This window comes from Felis catus, chromosome C2 (genome assembly GCF_018350175.1).
Source record: "Felis catus isolate Fca126 chromosome C2, F.catus_Fca126_mat1.0, whole genome shotgun sequence".
Taxonomy (NCBI): Eukaryota; Metazoa; Chordata; class Mammalia; order Carnivora; family Felidae; genus Felis; species Felis catus.
Window position 1 is genome coordinate 96,056,009 of NC_058376.1, and position 5,837 is coordinate 96,061,845.

At 42.2% G+C, this 5,837-nt stretch overlaps 1 pseudogene; it reads right to left on the minus strand.

Moving 5' to 3' along the window:
• Nucleotides 1-316: 316 nt before the first annotated feature.
• Nucleotides 317-5,558, minus strand: LOC111562235 (annotated as a pseudogene).
• Between the last annotated feature and the right edge of the window lie 279 nt (nucleotides 5,559-5,837).

The window sequence follows — 5,837 nt, forward strand, 5'->3', positions numbered from 1 at the left end:
ATATCGTAATTTACTGCATGATTCAAAGACTAATCCCTAAGAAGCACATGTGTGGTATAGAAAAAAGCAGCAGAATAGAAGATTTGAAAACAGAACTGACACTGAAACTAACTGACCAAAGGAGACAGAACTTAGAGTCTGAAACTAACCATGTTAGTGGCTCGTTAGATTTTGTTTATGTATTTATTTATTTGTTTCTACGTGCCAGTCATCTTTTACTGGGTGTTACTTCTTAATTCGGACCTGAAAGGATTCAAGGGTGCCCGGCAAAGGCTATGGTAAGGAAGGTAGAATGTGCCTCCACACTGGGCCCTCTTCAGCAGTACTTGGGTAGCTGCTTATGTTTGAGTCCCTTGTTAAGAATGACAGTCGCTGAAAAGCACATAAGCTGCCAGCACCATAGAAATCCTAGAGACGCCCCCTTTCCTCACATTGACATACCTGCTGTAATACAGTAGCAACCTCTTTGAAACACTCCAACAGTGACGTTAGGGGTGAAATCCCTCATCAGTATACAGTCTGGCAACTCTGCTAGTTTACCATCCGTGAGCTTTTTCATCTTCACTGGTGCAGATGATGCCATCTTGGAGTTCTGGGTGTCTGGCCAACTAAAAATGTAAAAAGTCACCATTGTACGGAGGACTTTAATAGGACCTGGAGTTTCACAATACAGTGTATATTCAAAATGTCCAGAATACAATCCAGAATTACTCAGCAGACAAAGGAGCAGGAAACTACGACCAATTCTCAAAACACAATCAACAGATGCCTACTCGGAGATGATCCAGATGTTGAAGTTACCAGGCTTTAAAACAACTATGATCGCCCTCCACAAAGTGGAATTGAACACATGTGAAGTGAAGGAAAGATAGCAATTCTGAGGAGCGAGATAGAAATCATAAACACAGAGCCAAAAGGAGATTTTAGAAATGAAAAATGTAATGTGTGAAGTAAAAGTGAGGCCACTGGACAGCAGAATTTAAAGACTGATCAATAGAAATCATCCAAAATAAAGAACTGAAGAGAAAATATCTTTAAAAAGTGAACAGATCATCAGGTACCTATAGGATAATATTTTAAGATATAACATGTGTGTCATTTCAGTCCCCCAAAGAAAAAGAGATTGGTTCAGAAAAAATATTTGAAGAAATAATTGCTGAAAACTTTCCAATATGGTGAAACATATAAGGTTACAAAATAAACTCAAAGAAAACCATACCAGACACATTATAATCAGACTGCTGAAAACCAGAGGTAAAGAAAAAAAAATGTTGAAAGCAGCCAGAGAAAAATAACACATTACACAGAGCCTAGAAGACAGTGGAACAACATCTTTAAACTGCTTAAAGAAAAGATCTGAGAATTAACTGAGACTTTTACATCTAGTGAATATATCCTTTGGGAATGACAGTGACATAAAGATATCCCTAGACTAAGAAAACTAACAAAATTCATTGCTGGCAGACCTGCTCTAAAAAAATGATAAAAGGGAGTTTTTCAAGCTAAAGGCAAAAGGTTCGAGAGGGAAAGATGGAACGGCAGGAATGAAGGAGGAACAAACACATGTTTGGATACATGTAACAGAATATTTTTTTCCTCAGAAGTTACTTCAAAGCTGTATGACTGCTAACAGCAAAAATGTAAGATTGGTGGGGGTTTCAATGCATGGAGATGCAGTAATATAAGCGGCAACTACAACATAAAAGGGGGGAAGGTTAAAGAGAGACCTAGGTAATTGTAAGGCTTCTTCTACATTTTCCTTAAAGTGCTCATATTAGCTCTAAATAGATGGCTGAAAGTTCTGTAGGTATATTGTGCTCCCTATGGACCGTACACATAAAGAGTGAATTTTACTGTATGTAAATGACAGAAAACTTGATGGAAAAGGAGGAGGAGAGGGGAAGTGAAAGCTTTATATCTGTATTTATCCTTTTAGTTAGTGTTGAATTTCATATCATGTAAATATATTACCTAAGATAAAGTTAAAATAAGAAGAAAAAAAAAAAACAAAACAACCCAACAACTGAGCACTGAGGAGTTTCTGAAGGCTGTTGATGCACACCGTTCTGCTCTGCTCCCCCCCTTGAGAGTCCTTTGGACGCTGCAGAACCTATCACACAGAACATCCTTTTGTGCCACAAAACAATTCCTTGTGAAGAGCAGGATGTACTGGCTGCCAGAGAAAGAGAGTGTGGCGGTGAGATCGTAGCATCCTCTTGAGGAATATACAAAAGGGGACGCAGAAGGATAGATTGTGGCATCGAGGACGCTTCTCCCTTCATCATTTCCCCTGTCCACCTGAAGAACAAGGTCCCTCTCAAAGAATTACATTCTTGCACTGTCAGAGATGCCTTTTGTGTGTTCTCATCAAAGACTACACTTTTGTAATAGTTTGGTAATATTTATTCAGCCAATACCAGTTACAAATATGGGAAATGGGGGAAGAAGGGAAAGGGAAATTGATACAACAAGGCCCCAAATGGAAATAAGGCATAGCCTCCCAATACAAATAAGCCAGTTAAGAAATGGGCAGAAGTGGGGCGCGTGGGTGGCTCAGTCGGTTAAGCCTCCGACTCTGGCTAAGGTCTTGATCTCACAGTTCGTGGGCTCTGTGCTGACAGTGTGGAGCCTGGAGCCCACTTCCAGTTCTGTGTCTCTCTCTGCCCCTCCCCTGCTCACATTCTGTCTGTCTGTCTCTCTCTCTTTCTCAAAAATAAATAAACATTAAGAAATGGGCAGAAGACATGAATAGACATTTTTCCAAAGAAGACATCCAGGTAGCTAACAGACATATGAAAAGATGGTTGACATCACTCATCATCAGGGAAATACAAATCAAAACCATGATGAGATACCACCACACACCTGTCTGAATGGCTAAAATTAATAACACAGGAAACAACAGATGTTGGAGAGGATGTGGAGAAAGGGGAACCTTCTTACACTGTTGGTGGGAATGCAAACTGGGGCAGCCAACCTGGAAAACAGTATGGAGGTTCCTCAAAAAGTTAAAATTAGAACTACCCTATGACCCAACAAATACACTACTAGGTATTTACCCAAAGGATACAAAAATACAGATTCAAAGGGGTACATGCACACCAGTGTTTATAGCAGCATTATCAACAATAGCCAAACTACGGAAAGAGCCCAAATGTCCATCAACTGATGAATGGATAAAGAAGATGTGGTGTACATACACACAATGGAATATTACTCGGTGATCAAAAAGAATGAAATCTTGCCATTTGCAATCACATGGATGGAGCTAGAGTATATTGTGCTAAGCAAAATAAGACAGAGAAGGACAAATATGTGATTTCACTCATAAGTGGAATTTAGGAAACAAAACATATAGGAAGGGGGGAAAAAGAGAAGGAAGCCATAATGAGACTCTTAACTATAGAGAACAAACTGAGATTTGGGAGGGGAGATGGGTGGGGGGTCGGCTAAATGGATGATGGGTATTAAGGAGGACACTTGTTATAAGCACTGGACGTTATATGTAAGTGATGAATCACTAAATTCTATTCCTGAAACCAATATTACTCTATATGTTAACTAACTAGAATTTAAATAAAAAATCGAGGAAAAAAAAAAAAAGAAAATAAGGCATAGCCGGAAGACAAAATACACAAACAAGAATGGTACCTCTGTCAGAAACAGATGAGAACAAGTCAAAAACAGAGAGAGATATTCACACATTTGGAGATTCAGAGGAGGTTATAGATCAGGACCCTTGGGTGCAAGTATAAGAGACATGTTTCCAACTGGCTAAAAGAAAAAAAAGAATTTATTGGATTATGGAATTGAAAAGTCCTGTGGTATGATGGCTTCAAGATAGGTGGATCCAGGAGCTCTAGGATGCCACCAGGACCAGATATGTTTCCCTCCGGCTTTTTCTTAGGCAGGCTCTTCCCTTGAAGGGCAAGATGGAGTCTTACAGCACCAGGCTTTTTTCTTTACAGATTAGCAATCCCCAGAGAAAGTTTATAGCACCCCACCCCCTTCCCCCAAATAATTCTGACAAGGCTTTCATTGTTTTGGCTTGGTTCATAAGCCCATGCCTGATTTGTTTACTGTGCACTGGCCAGCCTGAGTCACATACCCAGCTTTGGAGATGGGAGCCAGTCCACTGGAGCTGCACAGACTGGAGGTGGAAGAGGGGCCATTCCTCCAAAGAAAATTGAGGTATAATGGATCTGGGTAGGTAAAAACAACAGATGTCAGCTGTCAGCTCTAAGGGGGAAGTTTAGGGGCTACAAACCTGATCAACATGAAAAGAAGGTCAACAATTCATCCTCAGGGTGTGAGGAGAAATTAAGAGGAAGGGATATTAGGAAACAAGGAGAGGAAAACATTTGGCATCAATGCAGTGGGAGTCTACAGAGATTAGTAAAATAATCACTGAGCAGCCCTGAGGGCCCAATTAAAGTTAGATAGCGTGGATTTGTCATTAAGTCATTAAACCCAGTTTTCAGTAGACTCATAGCAGGAGGGAAGGAAGGACATTTTACTGTAGCTTTCCCAGAGCTGGGGATTGGCCTAAGGGTGGAGAAATCAGGTGCGAGCAAAGTCATGGTTGAGATGGGGTCCAGGCTGAGGCATGACAAGGAAACTAGATGGTAGCTGGTGGACTAAGAATGGGGGAGGCACAAGGACTGAAGGTCAGGAGGCAAATAAAAAGCAGTTTTAGCAGGAGGAGTGGAATATAGAGGTTGAAGAACATGTTTTCTGGAGATGCAAGTTATGTGGGCCGAAATAGAAGTTGTAGGTAGAGTCACAGCTAGTTATCAGGGTACTGCTACACATTGGGCTCTTTGGGGAGCAGGTCCTGAAACGGAGTGAGGCTAAAGGCTTATTGAGACGTTAACACCAGTGAATGGAGAAGGGTGAGAAGTAGGATTGGCCAGGGGTAGCCATCAGACCACGATGCAGACTTGTGGCCAGGCCGCAAAGAACATGAACTCCCCTTGAAAGCTAGGCAGCCTCTGAAGGAGCGAACAGCTGGAGGCTGTCAACTAATTGCACTCCTCACAGCTGGACAGCTAGTCCTTTCTTGAAGGGGAATCTGAGCATGCCAACCACAGGTACCTCCGTGCAAATTAGAAAGAGGCGCCTCCTCTAGGAGTTTACAGCCCCGTGGCTACATGGCTTGGGGAACATAAGAGGAGACTCTGATTGTATTTGGAGGTAAGGGGAGGCAGACCAGGGCACATAGCTGGGTGAGCAATCAACCCTCATTCATCTAGGCACCTTGGACAATGAAAAACAATGCAAAACTATACGCAGTGACCCTGATGGACACACTGCGAGAGCAATGGTTGTAGCAGCCATTTCCCTTCTCAGCGGACCCAGGATATATGTCCTCCCTCTACCCGGGCAGGGCAAAATGATTTCCTCTCAGGTTCTGAAAATCTAAACCAATCATGCTAATCCCATCCTCTTAGCCAAAGATTGGTTCAGGAATTTGGGTTTAAACCAATCACTTGGAGCCTTCCCTTGTTAGTGGAGTGGGCATATGACCTAAACTGATCCACTCAGACGTGATGGGAAGAGAGTCCCCCCCCCCCCCCCCTTCACCTGCACTGGAACAACAGCAAGGGAGCGTGTAGTGCCAGGCCTCCTAGCCACTGTAAACTCTTGAGGGGGGCCAGCCTTTGGATCAAGTTTACAGAGTGGGGAGACCCTTGATCCTTGGATCCTTGATGGCATTGCCAAGTGCTCAATCATGTGATTCAACCTTATCCATTCCTATTATATAAGATCAATATCCTTATCAGTTAAGCCAGCCTAAATTGGAGTTTAGATTCTTACAGCCCAAAGTATCCTAACAG